The following is a 22,500-nucleotide window of genomic DNA, read 5'->3' as shown; positions in this document are numbered from 1 at the left end:
GGAGAGCGCATAGATGCGAGAAGAAATACAACGTGGCTACAATGAAAGTGAATTGTGTTTACACGTCATCAGGGGTGGATTCATTTAGCCGATTCTGTTGAAAAGCGTTTCTTAAACGGAAGCAAACATACCTGAATTTGTCCAATAGAAATTCTCGTTTGCAACTGTTGGACTAATGATTACACCCAAATCAGCTATTGTTTAAATATGCAAGAGTGTGCAAGGCTGTACTGAATGTGTCACTGTCGGTCACTTTAAATAATTATCTCGACCTGTGTGCATCTACGTTGTAAACTTTAATTCATAGGCTAGGTTGTAGCAACCTCATGATGGGTACAGGGAAATGTTAGTATCATGTAGTAGCCTAAACCTATCGATGTTACATGAATAGATTTGATGAATTAGAGGTTAATTCTCTAATATTGAGGGAACGGTTGACCTAGGTTAAGCCATAGGACTATACGTGTTCTGCAGTGTTCTAGCCCGGAGACCATCAATAGACTGTAATATTGTGAATAGTACAAGGTTTCTCAAATGCAGATTATAGTTGAGTTTTAATACTCTCTCTATACTTTTCTCTTTCTGCTTCTCTCTCGCTCTACTTTTTCTTACATGCTATGATGTTTTTCATCTGACACGGGTGGCTGGACAGGGAGAGAGGAAAGCTTTGTAGAGCGTGTGTGTATTGATGTGTGTGTGGTTCATTGCTTATGGGGGCATGAAATCGCTCCACAGCCCCAAGGCACATTGGGAACTGCTCTACCCAGACACAGAGCCTTCCACTCAATCTAGCTGCTCTACCCAGACACAGAGCCTTCCACTCTATCTAGCTGCTCTACCCAGACACAGAGCCTTCCACTCTATCTAGCTGCTCTACCCAGACACAGAGCCTTCCACTCAATCTAGCTGCTCTACCCAGACACAGAGCCTTCCACTCTATCTAGCTGCTCTACCCAGACACAGAGCCTTCCACGCTATCTGTTTTATGCACACACACACACACACACACACACACACACACACACACACGCACACACACATGCACGGCATCTCTCTATCTTTCTTTCTCTCTCTTTCTCGCTCTCTCTTTCTCTTTCTCTGTCTCTCTTTCTCTCTCCCTCTCTCTCATGCCGCATCTGTCTTCATAATTCTATGGGTTTATGTTATAGTCCAGTTGCAGTGGGACATTTGAGTGTGTACTCATTGTCATTTACTATCCCAGGACCACTATCCCTACAAGGAAGTCATTCGTCAATCAAACAGGCACTGCTGGAGAGGGTCATTTTACTCTCTCCCTTCTCCCTTTTTTCTCTTCCTTTCTTTTGATGTGTGGAGGACCAGTTCTCTGTGACATGGGGTGACACTCACTCCCCCTGTTCTCTCTCTTACTCCCCCGTTCTCTCTCTCGCTGTGATCTTATGAGCTGAGTGTCCAGACTCCAGGGAGACCAGCATACATGTCCTCTCCTACAGAGCAGGGCTGAGCAGGGCAGGGGGGAGCAGCAGGGAGGGAGGACAGATCAGGGGAGAGAAGAGGAGAAGAAAAGATTGGGGGTAGGGAAAAAACAGAGTAGGGTCTACAGGAAGAACAGCAGACTGTTGTTAGGCCAGCTTGTCTACTGTACCAGTAATACCAATGCTTCTCTAGTGGACACAGATGGGACCATCTGTTGCTATCTATCGCTCTATCTATTTGCTACACTGGAACAAACTGTTTTATAGTAGTGATGTTTATTTTTTTTACCATGATACAGAAGCTTGCGTTAACATTTATATTTTAGTCATTTAGCAGAAGCTCTTATCCAGAAATGAGATTGCCACTGTGTTCGACAGGGCCCTCCCACAGAAAAAATACTACAGTTTACTATAGAACACTATAGTACTTACTATAGAATCATGTAGTGAACTATAGTATGCTGTAGAACACTGTAGTTTCCTTCGATCATGTGTAGTACTTGATATATAATTTCTTAGTGTTTCTTAGAGCAGAAGCTCAGTCCTACCTACCTACAGGTTATAGAAAATGTGCTCTTTCAATATTTCTCCAGTAGGTTTCCTCAAGGAGAAAGCCTCCACTTCTATGTCAAAGATAATAAAACAAAAACACTTTAGTAAATACTACAGTAATGTCCCCAAAAACACTCCATTAAATACAACAGTCTGCTAAAACACGACAGTAAATACTACAGTATACAGTACTACAGTCTGCAAACGCACTACAATAATTACTATAGTATATACTACTATTTTTTACTACATTATTTATACTATAGTAAGCTATACATACTACAGTATACTACAGTAAATAGTCAGCAAAAACACTACAGTGAATACTACAGTATAGTATTCCTACCATAGTGGAATCTCACACAGAGATGAGATTTACCATAGTGTTCTGTAGGGCCCTCCAAACACAGAGACGAGGTGTTCTGTAGGGCCCTCCACACACAGAGACGAGGTGTTCTGTAGGGCCCTCCAAACACAGAGACGAGGTGTTCTGTAGGGCCCTCCACACACAGAGACGAAGTGTTCTGTAGGGCCCTCCACACACAGAGAAGAAGTGTTCTGTAGGGCCCTCCAAACACAGAGACGAGGTGTTCTGTAGGGCCCTCCACACACAGAGACGAGGTGTTCTGTAGGGCCCTCCAAACACAGAGACGAAGTGTTCTGTAGGGCCCTCCACACACAGAGACGAAGTGTTCTGTAGGGCCCTCCACACACAGAGACGAAGTGTTCTGTAGGGCCCTCCACACACAGAGACGAAGTGTTCTGTAGGGCCCTCCACACACAGAGACGAGGTGTTCTGTAGGGCCCTCCACACACAGAGACGATGTGTTCTGTAGGGCCCTCCACACACAGAGACGAGGTGTTCTGTAGGGTCCTCCACACACAGAGACGAGGTGTTCTGTAGGGCCCTCCACACACAGAGACGAGGTGTTCTGTAGGGCCCTCCACACACAGAGACGAGGTGTTCTGTAGGGCCTTCCACACACAGAGACTTGTCATTGACCGCGTCACTCGAACACTGCCGTCGACCGTGGTAGGCCCTCTCAGTCTCCAGAGTGGTCTTATAGCAGTCAGGTTTTGACAGGGCAGCAAGGGGCACTCCACTCTCCACCCCGTGTCTCTGTCATAATAAAGTGACTGGGATCCCACAAGACCTGAGAGAGAGCTTATTGTTGCTGGGGTTTTTTCCAAGTAAACGGGGATCAATTTTCGGGATCCATTTTCATATGAGCACTTCAGTTAAACTCTGCATAATTCATGGTCCCCCATCAAAAGATTTAGCCATCGACTAATACGCCTGCAGAGAGAGAGGGAAGAGAGAGAGCGAGGTCGAGGGAGAGAGGGATGGAGTGAGAGAAAGAGGGAAGGAGCGAAAGGAGAGAGAGCCTTTGTAGCATGGGTGTCCTGAGGGAGTGGACTGTTGATTATCGTAGTGCGATGACATCACTGAACCTCTGAAAGGCTTTTAGTCTGATTAATGCATACTGTGTGTGTGTTTTTGTGTGTGTTTGTGCACGCTGGTGCACCACACGTGTGGACCACTGTGTTTGTGTGTATGCGTGTGTGTGTATATCAGTGAGAGAGATCAGGTGTGTTTTGTGTGTGTTCATATGGGTACGCGGGGGGAGGGTGTGTGTGAATGTGTGTGTTTCTTGATCTACTCCAAATCCACCTCTTCCCTCTGCACTGCAGAGCCCTTTGTGTCTTCTCTCTCCTACCCACAATCCATCACTTTTACTGATAGCGTATCTGTGTGGACGCTGGATGGGCGGCCGTCTCTATACATGGTTAGTGTGCCTCCCTCCCTCCCTCTTTTCCTCATTCCCTTCCCTTGCTTCTGTTTGCTTTTCTTTCTGTTTTCTTCTCCGACTTTTGCTCTTTTTTCCCATCCTTTTTTTTGCAGCCGCTGCAGAAAGATGTTTTTTCTTTGTAAATACAAAGAGGGAACAGACAGAATAGCGTCCCACAGCAGCCCCTTCCCTGCCTATGAAACCTCACCTATTCAACTAGCAGCATACTGGCTCCATCAACAAACTGTTGGTCCTGTCTGTCACTCTGTGTCATTGATGCTTCTATTTATTTATCTACAATCTCCTTCAGCTTCAATTACAGGATCCTTCTGCTTAAAGGGAGGTTGGGTTTAGTGGTATTACAGGATGCTTCTGCTTAAAGGGAGGTTGGGTTTAGTGGTATTATAGGATGCTTCTGCTTAAAGGGAGGTTGGGTTTAGTGGTATTATAGGATGCTTCTGCTTAAAGGGAGGTTGGGTTTAGTGGTATTACAGGATCCTTCTGCTTAAAGGGAGGTTGGGTTTAGTGGTATTACAGGATGCTTCTGCTTAAAGGGAGGTTGGGTTTAGTGGTATTACAGGATCCTTCTGCTTAAAGGGAGGTTGGGTTTAGTGGTATTACAGGATGCTTCTGCTTAAAGGGAGGTTGGGTTTAGTGGTATTACAGGATGCTTCTGCTTAAAGGGAGGTTGGGTTTAGTGGTATTATAGGATGCTTCTGCTTAAAGGGAGGTTGGGTTTAGTGGTATTACAGGATGCTTCTGCTTAAAGGGAGGTTGGGTTTAGTGGTATTACAGGATGCTTCTGCTTAAAGGGAGGTTGGGTTTAGTGGTATTACAGGATGCTTCTGCTTAAAGGGAGGTTGGGTTTAGTGGTATTACAGGATGCTTCTGCTTAAAGGGAGGTTGGGTTTAGTGGTATTACAGGATGCTTCTGCTTAAAGGGAGGTTGGGTTTAGTGGTATTATAGGATGCTTCTGCTTAAAGGGAGGTTGGGTTTAGTGGTATTACAGGATCCTTCTGCTTAAAGGGAGGTTGGGTTTAGTGGTATTACAGGATGCTTCTGCTTAAAGGGAGGTTGGGTTTAGTGGTATTACAGGATCCTTCTGCTTAAAGGGAGGTTGGGTTTAGTGGTATTACAGGATGCTTCTGCTTAAAGGGAGGTTGGGTTTAGTGGTATTATAGGATGCTTCTGCTTAAAGGGAGGTTGGGTGTAGTGGTATTACAGGATGTCATACTTGGTGGAGAGTGTGCAAGGAATGAGGGAGATGGGGAGAGAGAGGTTTTGAAGTGATGTTATTAGGTGATAGTGCCACCACTGACACCTCTGATGGGCCCCAGTGTGACCTTTTAGTTCCCTCCATAGCAGTCGGTCTGTGGTGGTTTCACAACATTCAGGTGTGTGTGTGTGGCTACTGGGTAGAGTGTGCCATGCCAGCGGGCTGTTTGATGAATGCTCTGATCTGACTGATCTGTGTACAGTATGTCTGTCTGAAGCTCTCTCCCTATAAAAATACTATGCTGTGATATAAATAGTATAGTATTCACTGTTGTGTTTTTGCAGACTTTACTGTAGTATTCACTGTAGTGTTTTTGCAGTTAAATGTAGTAAAATAAATTGTATATACTACAGTAATTCATGTAGTGTTTTTGCAGATTGTAGTATACTGTAGTATTTACTGTAGTACATAGTATCATCTTTGAGGAAAACTATTGGAGAAATACTAAAACAGCAGATTTTCCATAACCTGTAGGTAGGTAAGTCTGGGGTCTGGAGGTCTGGGGTCTAAAGGGAACACAATATATGCTCTATACTTGCCATGTATTGTAGGTTTCTCACATATAGGTGGCACAAATTGAGATATGGGGGAGGGGAATGGGAACGGTATATGCAAATTGAATTCTGTAGTATTTACTGTAGTTAAAAAAACTGGAGTGTTTTTGCATAAGCACTATAGTGTTCTATAGTAAACTGTAGTATTTGTTCATGTGGGTCTCTCTCTCACTCTCTCTTTCTCAATTCAATTCACCTTAAGGGATTTATTGGCATGGGAAACTTATGTAACATTGTCAAAGCAGGGGGAACTAGATAATAAACTATATTTAAATTAACAATAAAGTTCTAAAAGAATAAAGACATTACAAATGTCAAAAAGGGAGAATTACAAAAGGGAAAATAAATAAACATACATATGGGTTGTAATTACAATGGCGTTTGTTCTTCACTTGTTTCCCTTTTCTTGTGGCAACAGATCACAAATATTGCTGCTGTGACGGCACACAGTGGTATTTCACCCAATAGATATGGGAAAGCTTTCCTTAAGTTTGTGTCAGTCACAGTGGTCAGGTATTCTGCCACTGTGTACTCTCTGTTTAGGGCCAAACAGCATTCTAGTTTGCTCTGTTTTTTGGTTAATTCTTTCCAATATGTCAGATAATGATCTTTTTGTTTTCTCACGATATGGTTGGGTATAATTGTATTGCTGTCCTGGGGCTCTGTTGGGTCTGTTTGTGTTTGTGAACAGAGCCCCAGGACCAGCTTGCTTAGGGAACTCTTCTCTGGATTCATCTCTCTGTGGGGTGTGTTTGTGAACAGAGCCCCAGGACCAGCTTGCTTAGGGAACTCTTCTCCAGGTTCATCTCTCTGTGGGGTGTGTTTGTGTTTGTGAACAGAGCCCCAGGACCAGCTTGCTTAGGGAACTCTTCTCCAGGTTCATCTCTCTGTGGGGTGTGTTTGTGAACAGAGCCCCAGGACCAGCTTGCTTAGGGAACTCTTCTCCAGGTTCATCTCTCTGTGGGGTGTGTTTGTGAACAGAGCCCCAGGACCAGCTTGCTTAGGGGACTCTTCTCCAGGTTCATCTCTCTGTGGGGTGTGTTTGTGAACAGAGCCCCAGGACCAGCTTGCTTAGGGAACTCTTCTCCAGGTTCATCTCTCTGTGGGGTGTGTTTGTGAACAGAGCCCCAGGACCAGCTTGCTTAGGGAACTCTTCTCCAGGTTCATCTCTCTGTAGGTGATGGCTCTGTGGGGTGTGTTTGTGAACAGAGCCCCAGGACCAGCTTGCTTAGGGGACTCTTCTCCAGGTTCATCTCTCTGTAGGTGATGGCTTGTTATGGGAGGTTTGGGAATGGCTTCCTTGAGGGTTTGGCCAGGGGAGACCGTCATTGTAAGAATTTGCTCTTAGTTAAATAAAAATATATTAAAATAGGTGGTTGTAGAATTTAACATATTTTGGGGGGATTTTGATCATTACCGTGTATCGGCCTTATTCTGCTCTGCATTAATTATTTGCTGTTTTAGATTGTACACAGAGGATATTTTTGCAGAATTCTCCATGCAGAGTCTGAATTTGGTGTTTGTCCAATTTTGTGAATTCTTGGTTAGTGAGCGGAACCCAGACCTCACAACCATAAATGGCAATGGGTTCTATAACTGATTCAAGTATTTTTTGCCAGATTCTAATTGGTATGACGAATTTAATGTTCCTTTTGATGGCATATTATGCCCTTGTAGCCTTGTCTCCAATATCGTTCACAGCTTTGTGGAAGTTTTCTGTGGTCTTGATGTTCAGGCTGTGGTATGTATAGTTACCTGTGGTCCTGATGTTCAGGCTGAGGTATGTATAATTACCTGTGGTCCTAATGTTCAGGCTGAGGTATGTATAATTACCTGTGGTCTTGATGTTCAGGCTGAGGTATGTATAATTACCTGTGGTCTTGATGTTCAGGCTGAGGTATGTATAGTTACCTGTGGTCTTGATGTTCAGGCTGAGGTATGTATAGTTACCTGTGGTCCTGATGTTCAGGCCGAGGTATGTATCGTTTTTGTTTGCAGTAAGGCAACGGTGTCTAGATGGAATTTGTATTTGTGGTCCTGTAACTGTACCTTTGTTGGGACACCATTATTTTGGTCTTACTGAGATTTATTGTCAGGGCCCAGGTCTGACAGAATCTGTGCAGAATATCTAGGTGCTGATGTAGGCCCTCCTTGGTTGGAGACAGAAGCAGTAGATATTTGACTTCAGATACTAGTAGGGTGAGGCTGGGTGCTGCTGGGTGCTGACTGTTCTAGTGCCCGAGCCAATTTGTTGATATACAGATGAAGTCGGAAGTTTACATACACTTACACGGAACCCAAACCGGCTGCGCGTGTGTGCCATCGTGCGCTGTTGTGCACACATTTATTTTGTCCCCTTACACCAAACGCGATCATACCACGCAGGTTAAAATATCAAATCAAACTCTAGGGCCTCCCGGATGGCGCAGTGGTTAAGGGCTCTGGGTTCGCGCCCAGAGACTCTGGGTTCGTGCCCAGGCTCTGTCGTAACCAGCCATGACCGGGAGGTCCGTGGGGCGACGCACAATTGGCCTAGCGTCGTCCAGGTTAGGGAGGGTTTGGCCGGTAGGGATAACCTTGTCTCATCGCGCACCATCAACTCCTGTGGCAGGCTGGGCGCAGTGCACGCTAACCAAGGTTGCCAGGTGCACGGTGTTTCCTCCGACACATTGGTGCGACTGGCTTCTGGGTTGGATGCGGCTTGGTTGGGTTGTGTATCGGAGGACAGATAACCTTCGTCTCTCCCGAGCACGTACGGGAGCTGTAGCGATGAAACAAGATAGTAACTACCAACAATTGGATACCATGAAATTGGGGATGAAAAATAAAAAACTCTGAACCAATGACATTAATTTGGGGACAGGTCAAAAAGCATTAAACATGTATGGCTAGTTAGCTTGCACTTGCTAGCTAATTTGTCCTATTTAGCTAGCTTGCTGTTGCTAGCTAATTTGTCCTGGGATATAAACATTGAGTTGTTATTTTACCTGAAATGCATAAGGTCCTCTACTCCGACAATTAATCCACACATAAAACGGCCAATCGTTTCTAGTCATCTCTCCTTCTTCCAGACTTTTTCATCTTTGAACTTATATGGTGCTCGGCATCTAAACTTTCATAATATTACCAATACGACCGGCAAAACAGTTCGTCTTTCAATCACCCACTTGGGTATAACCAATGAGGAGATAGCACGTGGGTACCTGCTTCTATAAACCAATGAGGAGATGGGAGAAGCAGGACTTTCAGTGTAATCTGCGTCAGAAATAGGAATGACTTCTATTTTAGCCCTTGGCATCGCAGACGTACCTTGGCATCGAAGACGCGCGCGCGAGCAGTGTGGGTGCAATGATTGAATAACATGGATTGCTAAATTTATTTTGTGACGCTCGCGCACGTGACGTGTCCAGTCTGGTAGCATGTTAGGTTGGAGTCATTAAAACTATTTTTTCAACCACTCCAACATTTTCTTGTTAACAAACTATAGTTTTGGCAAGTCGGTTAGGACATCTACTTTGTGCATGACACAAGTCATTTTTCCAACAATTGTTTACAGACAGATTATTTAATTTATAATTCACTGTATCACAATGGGTCAGAAGTTTACATAAACTAAGTTGATTGTGCCTTTAAACAGCTTGGAAAATTCCAGAAAATGATGACATGGCTTTAGAAGCTAATTGAAATCATTTGAGTCAATTGGAGGTGTACCTGTGAATCTATTCCATAGCCTACCTTCAAACTCAGTGCCTCTTTGCTTGACATCATGGGGAAATCTAAATAAATCAGCCAAGACTTCAGAAAAATAATGGGAGCAATTTCCAAACGCCTGAAGGTACCACGTTCATCTGTACAAACAATAGTAAGCAAGTATAAACACCATGGGACCCCGCAGCCAACATACCGCTCAGGAAGGAGATGCGTTCTGTCTCCTAGAGATGAACGTACTTTGGTGCAAAAAGTGCAAATCAATCCCAGAACAACAGCAAAGGACCTTATGCAGATGCTGGAGGAAACTTGTACAAAAGTCCAAAGTAAAACGAGTTCTATATCTACATAACCTGAAAGGCTGCTCAGCAAGGAAGAAGCCACTGCTCCAAAACTGCCATAAAAAAGCCAGACTACTGTTTGCAACTGCACATGGGGACAAAGATTGTACTTTTTGGAGAAATGTCCTCTGGTCTCATGAAACAAAAATAGATGTTTGGAGGAAAAAGCGTGAGGCTTGCAAGTCGAAGAACACCATCCCAACCGTGAAGCACGGGGGTGGCAGCATCATGTTGTGCGGGTGCTTTGCTACAGGAGGGACTGGTGCACTTCACAAAATAGATGGCATCATGAGGCGGGAAAATGTTGTGGATATTTTGAAGCAACATCTCAAGACATCCGTCAGGAAGTTAAAGCTTGGTCACAAATGGGTCTTCCAAATGGACAATGACCCCAAGCATGCTTCCAAAGTTGTGGCAAAATGGCTTAAGGACAACAAAGTCAAGGTATTGGAGTGGCCATCACAAAGCCCTGACCTCAATCCTATGAAACGTTTGTGGGCAGAACTTAAAAAGCATGTGCGAGCAAGGAGGCCTACAAATCTGACTCAGTTACACCAGCTCTGTCAGGAGGAATGGGCCAAAATTCACCCAATTTATTGTGGGAAGCTTGTGCAAGGCTACCCGAAATGTTTGACCTAAGTTAAACAATTTAAAGGCAATGCTACAAAATACAAATTGAGTGTATGTAAACTTCTGACCCACTGGGAATGTGATGAAAGAAATAAAAGCTGAAATAAATCATTCTCTCTACTAATATTCTGACATTTCACATTCTTACAATAAAGTGGTGATCCTAACTGACCTAAGACAGGGAATTCTTACTCCGATTAAATTTCAGGAATTGTGAAAAACTAAGTGAAAGTGTATTTGGCTAAGGTGTAAAGTTATGTAAACTTCCGACTTCAACTGTATATGTTGAAGAGGGTGCGCCTTAAGCTGCATCCCTGTCTCACCCCATGGCCCTGTGGAAAGAAATGTGTGTTTTTTGCCAATTTTAACCGCACACTTGTTGTTTGTGTACATGGATTTAATATTGTTGTATGTTTTTCCCCCAACACCACCTTCCATCAATTTGTATAGCAGACCCTCATTCCAAATTGAGTCAAAAGCTTTTTTGAAAACAACATAGCATGAGAAGACTTTGCCTTTGTTGTGGTTTGTTTGTTTGTAAATTTGGGTGTGCAGGGTGAATACGTGGTCTGTTGTATAGTAATTTGGTAAAAAGCCCATTTGACATTTGCTCAGTACATTGTTTTCACTGAGGAAATGCACAAGTCTGCTGTTATTGATGATGCAGAGGATTTTCTTAAGGTTGCTGTTGACGCATATCCCACAGTGGTTATTTGGGTCAAATTTGTCTCCGCTGTTGTAGATTGGGGTGATCAGTCCTTGGTTCCAAATATTGGGGAAGATGCCAGAGCCAAGGATGATGTTAAAGAGTTTAAGTATAGCCAATTGGACTTTGTGGTCTGTATATATTATATTTTCATTGAGGATATCATCAGCACCACTGTCCATTTTGGGAAAGCAAAGGCCAGCTTTTTCAAGCAGAAATTTGCATCCTGTAGCTCTATCTCCAAAAGGTTCTGGGACACTGTAAAGTCCATGGAGAGCAAGAGCACTTCCTCCCAGCTGCCCACTGCACTGAGGCTAGGTAACACGGTCACCACCGATAAATCCGTGATAATCGAAAACTTCAACAAGCATTTTTCAACGGCTGGCCATGCTTTCCTCTTGGCCACTCCAACCTCGGCCAATAGCTCCGCCCCCCCCCGCAGCTACTCACCCAAGCCTCCCCAGCTTCTCCTTTACCCAAATCCAGATAGCAGATGTTCTGAAAGAGCTGCAAAACCTGGACCCGTACAAATCAGCTGGGCTTGACAATCTGGACCCTTTATTTCTGAAACTATCCGCCGCCATTGTCGCAACCCCTATTACCAGCCTGTTCAACCTCTCTTTCATATCGTCTGAGATCCACAAGGATTGGAAAGGTGCCGCAATCATCCCCCTCTTCAAAGGGGGAGACACCCTGGACCCAAACTGTTACAGACCTATATCCATCCTGCCCTGCCTATCTAAGGTCTTCGAAAGCCAAGTCAACAAACAGATCACTGACCATCTCGAATCCCACCGTACCTTCTCCGCTGTGCAATCTGGTTTCCGAGCCAGTCACGGGTGCACCTCAGCCTTGCCTGGTTCACCAACTACTTGGCAGACAGAGTTCAGTGTGTCAAATAGGAGGGCATGTTGTCCGGTCCTCTGGCAGTCTCTATGGGGGTGCCAGAGGGTTCAATTCTCGGGCCGACTCTTTTCTCTGTATATATCAATGATGCTGCGGGCGATTCCCTGATCCACCTCTACGCAGATGACACCATTCTGTATACTTCTGGCCCTTCCTTGGACACTGTGCTATCTAACCTCCAAACGAGCTTCAATGCCATAGAACACTCCTTCTGGGGCTTCCTTCCATGGCCTTCCGTGGCCTCCAACTGCTCTTAAACGCTAGTAAAACCAAATGCATGCTTTTCAACCGTTCGCTGCCTGCACCCGCACACCCGACTAGCATCACCACCCTGGATGGTTCCAACCTAGAATATGTGGACATCTATAAGTACCTAGGTGTCTGGCTAGACTGTAAACTCTCCTTCCAGACTCATATCAAACATCTCCAATCTAAAATCAAATCTAGAGTCGGCTTTCTATTCCGCAACAAAGCCTCCTTCACTCACACTGCCAAACTTACCCTCGTAAAACTGACTATCCTACCGATCCTCGACTTTGGCGATGTCATCTACAGAATAGCTTCCAATACTCTACTCAGCAAACTGGATGCAGTTTATCACAGTGCCATCCGTTTTGTTACTAAAGCACCTTATACCACAAACCACTGCGACCTGTATGCTCTAGTTGGCTGGCCCTCGCTACATATTCGTCGCCAGACCCACTGGCTCCAGGTCACCGAAAAGTCCATGCTAGGTAAAGCTCCGCCTTATCTCAGTTCACTGGTCACGATGGCAACACCCATCGTGTATTTGATCATGTATATGTTTTTGCTGTTCTTTGTTATAGTGCCAAAAATATTGTCTCTCTCTCTCTCTCTCTCTCTTGTCTCTCTGTATGTACAGTGAGATGAGTCAGAAGGTTCTATTGTCAGTCAGTCTCTGCTCAGCTTGAACTAAACATAGACAGTCATGTTATGTAACAGGCTGGCTACATACAATCTGCATGCACATACTCTAACCTGTTAACTGACATATACAAACCTGATTACAGACATACACAAACACTCACACGCACAGTCAGTTAGTTCTAGATGCCAGGGATAGATGTGTAGTAACCAATGGATGGTATGTGTCCGGACACAAGTTGAATGGAAATTGGAACCTATCAAACAACTTTGGACTCATATGGCAGGTTTCCATAGAGGATTTGCCATGGTGTTTCATCCAAAACACTCCGACTTTTCTGCTCTGGGTACTTTTCAGCCTGCATTTACATAACAATGACTAACTGTGAACTTTAACGCCTTCTCAGAAAGCAACTGTCTTGAATAATGCAGATCACAGTCATCCTGAACAGCTGATGCTCTTAACTTCTTGAAACTCCCCATCCCGGATCCGGGTTTGTGACTAAAGCCTCAGGCTCATTAGCATAACGCAACGTTAACAATTTCTGAAAATCGCAAATAAAATGAAAATAATGCATCTGCTCTCAAGCTTAGCCTTTTCTTAACAACACTGTCATCTCAGATTTTCAAAATATGCTTTTGAACCATAGAAATTTACTAATTTGTGTAAGAGTATGCAAAGCTAGCATAGCATTTTGAGTAGCATTTAGCACGCAACATTTTCACAAAAACCAGATAACCAAATAAATAAAATCATTTACCTTTGAAGAGCTTCTGATGTTTTCAATGAGGAGACTCTCAGTTACATACCAAATGCGCAGTTTTTCCTGAAAGCGTCTGTGTGTAGGAGAAATCGTTCCGTTGTCTACATTGCGTCTGGCTACCGAAACGAACCGAAAATTCAGTCACCTACAACATAAAACTTTTTCCGGATTAACTACATAATATCGACCGAAACATGGCAAACGTTGTTTGGAATCAATCCTCAAGGTGTTTTTTCACATATCTCTTCATTGATATGCAGTTCGTGGAAGCTTGCTTTCCTCTCTGTATCGCATGGAAAAATACTGGCAGGTGACTTTTGCGCACCAATTTCGGCGCAGGACACCGGGCGGACACCTGGTAAATGTGGTCTCTTATGGTCAATATTCCAATGATCTGCCTACAAATACGTCAAAATGCTGCAGACACCTTGGGGAAACGACAGAAAGGGCAGGCTCATTCCTCTCGCATTCACAGCCATATAAGGAGACAATGGAAAACAGAGCCTCAAAAATCCTTGTCATTTCCTGGATGCCATCTCATCTTGGTTTTGCCTGAAGCTCAAGTTCTAGGGCACGCACAGAGAATATCTTGGTATTTCTGGACACGTCAGAGTGTTTTCTTTCGAATGGTATCAATTATATGCATAGTCGAGCATCTTTTTGTGACAAAATATCTTGTTTAAAACGGGAACGTTTTTCATCCAAAAATGAAATAGCGCCCCCATAGATGTAAGAGGTTAATGCATGTTTCAGTGTAACTTGTCTCGAAGTGAGCATAGAAGTTATTTAGCTCATCTGGTAAACTTGCGTCACCGTTCAGCTCTCGGCTGTGCTTCCCTTTGTAGTCTGTAATAGTTTGCAAGCCCTGCCACATCCGACGAGCGTCGGAGCCGGTGTAGTACGATTCGATCTTAGTCCTGTATTGACGCTTTGCCTGTTTGATGGTTCGTCGGAGGGCATTGCAGGATTTCTTATAAGCTTCCGGGTTAGAGTCCTGCTCCTTAAAAGCGGCAGCTCTACCCTTTAGCTCAGTGCGAATGTTGCCTGTAATCCATGGCTTCTGGTTGGGGTATGTACGTACAGTCACTGTGGGGACGGCGTCCTCGATGCACTTATTATGTGGTGTACTCCTCAATGCCATCGGAAGAATCCTAGAACATATTCCAGTCTGCGCTATCAAAACAGTCCTGTAGTTTAGCATCTGCTTCATCCGACCACTTTTTTATAGACACTGTTGCTTCCTGCTTTAATTTTTGCTTGTAAGCAGGAATCAGGAGGATCTAGTTATTGTCAGATTTGCCAAATGGAGGGCGAGGGAGAGCTTTGTACGTGTCTCTGTGTGTGGAGTAAAGGTGGTCTAGAATTGTTTGCCCTCTGGTCTACAAAATATAGAGATGAAAACTCTCTAGGTAGATAGTGTGGTCTACAGCTTATGAGATACTCTACCTCAGGCGAACAAAACCTTGAGACTTCCTGAGATATCATGCACCAGCTATTGTTTAAAAATATGCATAGGGCCCCGCCTCGTGTCTTACCAGAGGCTACTGTTCTTTCCTGCCGATAGAGTGTATAACCTGTTCTTAATGTCGACGTTCAACCACGACTCTGTGGAACGTAAGATATTACAGTTTTTAATGTCCCGTTGGTAGGATATATATGCTTTCAGATCGTCCCATTTATTTTCCAGCAATTGAACGTTAGCTATCAAAATGGAAGGCAAGGGCAGATTAGCCACTCGTCACCTGATCCTCACAAGACATCCTGATCTCTTTCCGCGAAACCTAAGTTTCCTTTTCCAGCAAATCACAGGGATCTGGGCCTGGTCGGTTGTGTCCGTAGTATATCCCTTGCATCCGACTCATTGAAAAGAACTCCTCGTCCAGTTTGAGGTGAGTATTCCCAGTTTTGATGTCCAGAAGCTCTTTTCGGTCATAAGAGACGGTAGCAGCAACATTATGTACAAAACAAGTTACTAACAACGCGAAAAAATGAACAAAATATGGTTGGTTAAGAGCCGATAAAATGGCAGCCCTCCCCTCCGGCGCCATCTTGTACTTAGGTACTTGAACACAATTAGACTAACTTGTTTTCATGAGATCCCAGACTACTCTTTTAAATAGTTGATATTTTTGGTTGTGTCTTAAGGAACTTAAAGGGCCATTAAAACTTTAAGACCCAGGGAGGACAGGGCACAGACTGTGCTAGGCCAGAAAAGGCTAGCATTAGCTTAGCCTGTGAGCAGGGAAAGGAACAGGGACAGATATAGGTCGTTAATCCACTCTTTAGCATTAGCTAGCATTAGCCCTCCTCTGTCTCTCTGCAGCCAGTTGCACTACTGCCATTGGAGAAGGGAGGGAGGGAAAGAGAGAGGAATATCTGTTTATTTTTGTCTGTCTGGCCACATTGAACTTCCCAGCTCTTTTTCTGTCTCTTTTTTCCCCTCTCTCTCGCTCTCTCTCCCTCCCTCCCCTATCTCTCTCCCTCCACCTTTCTGTTTTAGCTACTCATTCTTATTGCCTCTCTCTCATCTGTGGAGTTCTCCCTTGCTCTCTCTCAATTCAATTCAAGGGCTTTATTGGCATGGGAAACATGTTAACATTGCCAAAGCAAGTGAAGTAGATAATAAACAAAAGTGAAAGAAACAATCAAAATGAACAGTAAACGTTACACTCTCTCTCTGCCTCTCTTTCTCTCCATGTGTGATGACTGAAAACTGTATGAAGTATGGAGACAGTGTGAGATCTCTGTGTAGGACGGCCCATGCCATTGGCTGGCTGGCACTCCACCTCTGCCTGTGATTGGCCGAAGGTCTCAGCATAAGACTCAATCAGCTGGGTGGAAACGTATGTAGGTCAGTGTGTAGCTATGTGAGCTCTGCTCTCTCTCTCCTCCCCTCCTCCACTCTGCTCTGTAAACTGGCCTGGTTGTGTTAACTTGCTGTGTTTTAGCTTCACCATTTATAACAGAGGCAAGAGAGACTGAGGCAAGAGAGACTGAGGCAAGAGAGACTGAAGCAAGAGAGACGGAGGCAAGAGAGACTGAGGGAGAGAGACTGAGGGAGAGAGACTGAGGGAGAGAGACTGAGGCAAGAGAGACTAAGGGAAGAGCGACTGAGGCAAGAGAGAGTGAGGCAAGAGAGACTGGCAAGAGAGACTGAGGGAGAGAGACTGAGGCAACAGAGACTGAGGGAAGAGAGACGGAGGAGGCAAGAGAGACGGAGGAGGCAAGAGAGACGGAGGAGGCAAGAGAGACAGAGGCAAGAGAGACTGAGGAAGAGAGATGGAGGCAAGAGAGACTGAGGCAAGAGAGACTGAGGAAAGAGAGACTGAGGGAAGAGTGACGGAGGCAAGAGAGACTGGGGGAGAGAGACTGAGGCAAGAGAGACTGAGGCAACTGAGACTGAGAGAAGAGCGTCGGAGGAGGCAAGAGAGACAGAGGAGGCAAGAGAGACGGAGGAGGCAAGAGAGAGACGGAGGCAAGAGAGACAGAGGCAAGAGAGACAGAGGCAAGAGAGACAGAGGCAGGAGAGACAGAGGCATGAGAGACTGAGGCAAGATAGACTGAGGCAAGAGAGACTGGCAAGAGAGACTGAGGCAACAAAGACGGATGGAAGAGAGACTGAGGAAAGAGAGACTGAGGGAAGAGTGACGGAGGCAAGAGAGACTGGGGGAGAGAGACTGAGGCAAGAGAGACTGAGGCAAGAGAGACTGAGGCAAGAGAGACTGAGGAAGAGAGACTGAGGGAAGAGAGACTGAGGCAACTGAGACTGAGGGAATAGGAGGCAAGAGAAAAATAATAAGTCCCTCTTCTTCTTAACCCCCTTTTTTCCTCTTTCCTTCTCTTCCCTCAGTCTCTCTTCCCTCAGTCTCTCTTCCCTCAGTCGCTCTCCCTCAGTCTCTCTTGCCTCCGTCTCTCTGTCTCTCTTCCCTCAGTCACTCTTCCCTCAGTCTCTCTTCCCTCAGTCGCTCTCCCTCAGTCTCTCTTGCCTCCGTCTCTCTGTCTCTCTTCCCTCAGTCACTCTTCCCTCAGTCTCTATTTCCTCAGTCTCTCTTCCCTCAGTCTCTCTTCCCTCAGTCGCTCTCCCTCAGTCTCTCTTGCCTCCGTCACTCAGTCTCTCTTCCCTCAGTCTCTCTTCCCTCAGTCGCTCTCCCTCAGTCTCTCTTGCCGCCGTCTCTCTGTCTCTCTTCCCTCAGTCACTCTTCCCTCAGTCGCTCTCCCTCAGTCTCTCTTGCCTCCGTCTCTCTGTCTCTCTTCCCTCAGTCTCTCTTCCCTCAGTCTCTCTCCCTCAGTCTCTCTTGCCTCCGTCTCTCTGTCTCTCTTCCCTTAGTCACTCTTCCCTCAGTCGCTCTCCCTCAGTCTCTCTTGCCTCCGTCACTCTGTCTCTCTTCCCTCAGTCTCTCTTCCCTCAGTCTCTCTCCCTCAGTCTCTCTTGCCTCCGTCTCTCTGTCTCTCTTCCCTCAGTCTCTCTTCCCTCAGTCTCTCTTCCCTCAGTCTCTCTTCCCTCAGTCGCTCTCCCTCAGTCACTCTTCCCTCAGTCGCTCTTCCCTCAGTCTCTCTTCCCCAGGTTTAAAATGGTGGAAAGGGAAAGCAGAGGGAGGAGAGGATGAGAGTAAAGTGGGAGAAGGTGGAGAAGGGGAATGTCTCGTTGTGCTGTGCCCTGTTGCACTGCTCGGTGCAACAGTACAGTGTCAGTCACACACACAGCCATCTGAACATCCCTGGAGAAAACAATAGTGTTACTTCAAGAACTGCAGTGAATGTTCTCTGTCTGTCAGAGAGGGAGACAGGGCAAGAGGGTGTAGAGGTAGATAATTAGGGGCGTCCTTGAAAAGGGGAAAGCAGAGGGGCATAGAAGGTGAGCTACCTTTGAAAATGAATAGAGCAGGAGGAGAGACAGAGAGAGAGAGAGCAGCTTGTTATTTTACCTTGAAAATCATACATCCATTCTCCGTACATTCCGTAATCAGGGATCAGTTTTGCCTCCAACAAATAGCCCTTATGGCATTCTGACTTCCTGTCCCCCTTATGTACAGCCCCTCCCCTTATAAAGGGCCTGAGGAGGATTGGCTGAAAGCGTACAGTATTATATAGAGCCATTATTGCATGAAACTCTGTTCCATCTCATTTTGGTCAAATAAACAGCAAACCTCACAACGCCTCTCCCCTGGTTGACTATTTAGAATGTGTATGTATTGATATGTAGGCCTTACATTGATGTAGTTCTGTCCTTGAGCTGTTCTTCTTTGTTAATGTTCTGTATCATGTCATGTTTTATGTTCTGTGTGGACCCCATGAAGAGTAGCTGCTGCTTTCACAACAGCTAATGGGGATCATAATCAAATACCAAATACCAATGCTGAGCGGAATTATTCACACCAAATCATATTCTCCTTCCTAGCTCTACCCCTTCTACGCCAGGCACACACACACATACAAGCATGCACCTACAGACACACACACTCTCTCACACACACACACTTTCCCCCCTCAGCCCGGGCACTAGGCAGTGCCCATGGTAGTCTAACCCAGACACCCAGACAGGAAAAAGCAGAGTCTAGTACCCTTCACTTTACTACTCTCTCTGCAGCCACCTTTCTGTCTGCATACTTCAAATCAAATCTAATCACATTTTATTTGTCACATACACATGGTTAGCAGATGTTAATGTGAGTGTAGCGAAATGCTTGTGCTTCTAGTTCCGACAATGCAGTAATAACCAACAAGTAATCTAACTAACAATTACTAAACTACTGTCTTATACACAGTGTAAGGGGATAAAGAATATGTACATAAGGATATATGAATGAGTGATGGTACAGAGCAGCATAGGCAAGATACAGTAGATGGTATCGAGTACAGTATATACATATGAGATGAGCATGTAAACAAAGTGGCATAGTTAAAGTGGCTAGTGATACATGTATTACATAAGGATGCAGTCGATGATATAGAGTACAGTATATACGTATGCATATGAGATGAATAATGTAGGGTAAGTAACATTATATAAGGTAGCATTGTTTAAAGTGGCTAGTGATATATTTACATCATTTCCCATCAATTCCCATTATTAAAGTGGCTGGAGTTGAGTCAGTGTCAGTGTGTTGGCAGCAGCCACTCAATGTTAGTGGTGGCTGTTTAACAGTCTGATGGCCTTGAGATAGAAGCTGTTTTTCAGTCTCTCGGTCCCAGCTTTGATGCACCTGTACTGACCTCGCCTTCTGGATGATAGCGGGGTGAACAGGCAGTGGCTCGGGTGGTTGTTGTCCTTGATGATCTTTATGGCCTTCCTGTAACATCAGGTGGTGTAGGTGTCCTGGAGGGCAGGTAGTTTGCCCCCGGTGATGCGTTGTGCAGACCTCACTACCCTCTGGAGAGCCTTACGGTTGAGGGCGGAGCAGTTGCCGTACCAGGCGGTGATACAGCCCGCCAGGATGCTCTCGATTGTGCACCTGTAGAAGTTTGTGAGTGCTTTTGGTGACAAGCCGAATTTCTTCAGCCTCCTGAGGTTGAAGAGGCGCTGCTGCGCCTTCTTCACGATGCTGTCTGTGTGGGTGGACCAATTCAGTTTGTCTGTGATGTGTATGTCGAGGAACTTAAAACTTGCTACTCTCTCCACTACTGTTCCATCGATGTGGATAGGGGGGTGTTCCCTCTGCTGTTTCCTGAAGTCCACAATCATCTCCTTAGTTTTGTTGACGTTGAGTGTGAGGTTATTTTCCTGACACCACACTCCGAGGGCCCTCACCTCCTCCCTGTAGGCCGTCTCGTTGTTGTTGGTAATCAAGCCTACCACTGTTGTGTCGTCCGCAAACTTGATGATTGAGTTGGAGGCGTGCGTGGCCACGCAGTCGTGGGTGAACAGGGAGTACAGGAGAGGGCTCAGAACGCACCCTTGTGGGGCCCCAGTGTTGAGGATCAGCGGGGAGGAGATGTTGTTACCTACCCTCATCACCTGGGGCGGCCCGTCAGGAAGTCCAGTACCCAGTTGCACAGGGCGGGGTCGAGACCCAGGGTCGCGAGCTTGATGACGAGCTTGGAGGGTACTATGGTGTTGAATGCCGAGCTGTAGTCGATGAACAGCATTCTCACATAGGTATTCCTCTTGTCCAGATGGGTTAGGGCAGTGTGCAGTGTGGTTGAGATTGCATCGTCTGTGGACCTATTTGGGCGGTAAGCAAATTGGAGTGGGTCTAGGGTGTCAGGTAGGGTGGAGGTGATATGGTCCTTGACTAGTCTCTCAAAGCACTTCATGATGACGGAAGTGAGTGCTACGGGGCGGTAGTCGTTTAGCTCAGTTACCTTAGCTTTCTTGAGAACAGAAACAATGGTGGCCCTCTTGAAGCATGTGGGAACAGCAGACTGGTATAGGGATTGATTGAATATGTCCGTAAACACACCAGCCAGCTGGGGATGCCGTCTGGGCCTGCAGCCTTGCGAGGGTTAACACATTTAAATGTTTTACTCACCTCGGCTGCAGTGAAGGAGAGACCGCATGTTTCCGTTGCAGGCTGTGTCAGTGGCACTGTATTGTCCTCAAAGCGGGCAAAAAAGTTATTTAGTCTGCCTGGGAGCAAGACATCCTGGTCCGTGACTGGGCTGGACTTCTTCCTGTAGTCCGTGATTGACTGTAGACCCTGCCACATGCCTCTTGTGTCTGAGCCGTTGAATTGAGATTCTACTTTGTCTCTGTACTGACGCTTAGCTCGTTTGATAGTCTTATGGAGGGAATAGCTGCACTGTTTGTATTCAGTCATGTTACCAGACACCTTGCCCTGATTAAAAGCAGTGGTTCGCGCTTTCAGTTTCACGCGAATGCTGCCATCAATCCACGGTTTCTGGTTAGGGAATGTTTTAATCGTTGCTATGGGAACGACATCTTCTACGCACGTTCTAATGAACTCGCACATCGAATCAGCGTATTCGTCAATGTTGTTATCTGACGCAATACGAAACATGTCCCAGTCCACGTGATGGAAGCAGTCTTGGAGTGTGGAGTCAGCTTGGTCGGACCAGCGTTGGACAGACCTCAGCGTGGGATCTTCTTGTTTTAGTTTTTGTCTGTAGGCAGGTATCAGCAAAATGGAGTCGTGGTCAGCTTTTCCGAAAGGGGGGCGGGGCAGGGCCTTATATGCGTCGCGGAAGTTAGAGTAACAGTGATCCAAGGTTTTTCCACCCCTGGTTGCGCAATCGATATGCTGATAAAATTTAGGGAGTCTTGTTTTCAGATTAGCCTTGTTAAAATCCCCAGCAACAATGAATGCAGCCTCCGGATAAATGGTTTCCAGTTTGCAAAGAGTTAAATAAAGTTCGTTCAGAGCCATCGATGTGTCTGCTTGGGGGGGATATATACGGCTGTGATTATAATCGAAGAGAATTCTCTTGGTAGATAATGCGGTCTACATTTGATTGTGAGGAATTCTAAATCAGGTGAACAGAAGGATTTGAGTTCCTGTATGTTTCTTTCATCGCACCATGCCTCGTTAGCCATAAGGCATACGCCCCCACCCCTCTTCTTACCAGAAAGGTGTTTGTTTCTGTCGGCGCGATGCGTGGAGAAACCCGTTGGCTGCACCGCTTCGGATAGCGTCTCTCCAGTGAGCCATGTTTCCGTGAAGCACAGAACGTTACAGTCTCTGATGTCCCTCTGGAATGCTACCCTTGCTCGGATTTCATCAACCTTGTTGTCAAGAGACTGGACATTGGCAGGAAGAATGCTAGGAAGTGGGGCACGATGTGCCCGTCTCCGTAGTCTGACCAGAAGACCGCCTCGTTTCCCTCTTTTTCGGAGTCGTTTTTTTGGGTCGCTGCATGCGATCCATTCCGTTGTCCTGTTAGTAAGGCGGAACACAGGATCCGCGTCGCGAAAAACATATTCTTGGTCGTACTGATGGTGAGTTGACGCTGATCTTATATACAGTAGTTCTTCTCGA

General features: G+C 45.6%; 1 protein-coding gene and 1 non-coding gene across 2 annotated transcripts in view; both read left to right on the top strand.

Moving 5' to 3' along the window:
* The window catches only part of foxo3b (forkhead box O3b), a 92,195-nt gene that overhangs the window by 29,370 nt on the left and 40,325 nt on the right, over positions 1-22,500 (top strand). The gene's annotated exons all lie outside the window — the stretch shown is intronic.
* LOC135558033 (U7 small nuclear RNA) lies at positions 2,017-2,073 on the top strand. The gene has a single exon (XR_010458295.1). It is a non-coding gene; the product is annotated as a U7 small nuclear RNA (small nuclear RNA).

This window comes from Oncorhynchus masou, chromosome 16 (assembly GCF_036934945.1).
Source record: "Oncorhynchus masou masou isolate Uvic2021 chromosome 16, UVic_Omas_1.1, whole genome shotgun sequence".
NCBI classification, from domain to species: domain Eukaryota; kingdom Metazoa; phylum Chordata; class Actinopteri; order Salmoniformes; family Salmonidae; genus Oncorhynchus; species Oncorhynchus masou.
Note: the sequence above shows the minus strand (reverse complement) of the source record. Positions and strands in the feature narration are given on the sequence as shown.